This window comes from Lasioglossum baleicum, unplaced genomic scaffold (assembly GCF_051020765.1).
Source record: "Lasioglossum baleicum unplaced genomic scaffold, iyLasBale1 scaffold0028, whole genome shotgun sequence".
NCBI classification, from domain to species: Eukaryota; Metazoa; Arthropoda; class Insecta; order Hymenoptera; family Halictidae; genus Lasioglossum; species Lasioglossum baleicum.
In genome coordinates, this window is record NW_027469088.1 from 2,120,001 (window position 1) to 2,121,073 (window position 1,073).

Below are 1,073 nucleotides of genomic sequence, written 5' to 3' on the forward strand. Positions count from 1 at the left end.
CTGAGACATGCATGGCTTAATCTTTGAGACAAGCATATGACTACTGGCAGGATCAACCAGGGAGCTTCGACAATTTTTGTCGATTTTTCAATATATAATAAATATGTGTGTCTTTTCGTCGCCAGCTCTTTCAGAGACAGGTCGACGACACTCTCTTATAGTTTTGTATAAAAATTCCTTTTTACTCGTTCGAATTCTCAGAGAACCTTTCGAACGAGTTTATATCATATTCCTCCCTCAATCTCTTCTCTCTTATAGTTTTGTATAAATTCATTTTTACTCGTTCGAATTCTCAGAGAACCTTTCGAACGAGTTTATATCATATTCCTCCCTCAATCTCTTCTCTCTTATAGTTTTGTATAAATTCATTTTTACTCGTTCGAATTCTCAGAGAACCTTTCGAACGAGTTTATATCATATTCCTCCCTCAATCTCTCTTCTCTCTTAAGTTTTGTATAAATTCATTTTTACTCGTTCGAATTCTCAGAGAACCTTTCGAACGAGTTTATATCATATTGCCACCTTCCTTCTTTTCCTTTCTTTCTTAACCTCGAACAAATTCATTTGCCAGATATTCCTGCGTTCTCGGTTTATATTTTTCTCATAACATCACAAATCATTACGTGTAGTGCATAAAATTCATGTTTAATATTTCCCTTTTGGGTTTCTCTCGAGAACAAATTCTTATATTTCCTTGCGTTCTCAGGTTGAGCTAACATCTGGTAGCACGAGTATCCCACGTAGCACGTAACCACGGGCGCTGGACAATCGACACAAGTGCCGAGGAAGCGCGGACAGGACGCATGCTGGGCTCTGGGTGTAACAATGCCCCTCCGAAAGCCAACCTCATTTTATTTACTTTTCGTTTCTCTGCAAACAAGAAGTTTGACTTCTTTCTAGTTTTAGTTTCTCTCAAACATCTTTCCATAACTATCTCAAACTTTTAGCTCGGATAGAAGAGTTGATGCTCAGTTAGTACGAGTATACACATCAGTGCATACAAGTCACCAACCTCCTCGATGGGAGGCTCGCCACATAAGGGCCATTCGGTCTTAGACACCGACCCGTGGCAA

General features: G+C 39.3%; 1 non-coding gene across 1 annotated transcript in view; it reads right to left on the reverse strand.

The window, feature by feature from the left end:
• The window catches only part of LOC143219461 (small subunit ribosomal RNA), a 1,920-nt gene extending 1,857 nt beyond the window's left edge, over nucleotides 1–63 (reverse strand). Inside the window, exon 1 of the ribosomal RNA XR_013011344.1 lies at nucleotides 1–63. This exon is cut by the window's left edge and continues 1,857 nt beyond it. This is a non-coding gene — a ribosomal RNA (small subunit ribosomal RNA).
• Between the last annotated feature and the right edge of the window lie 1,010 nt (nucleotides 64–1,073).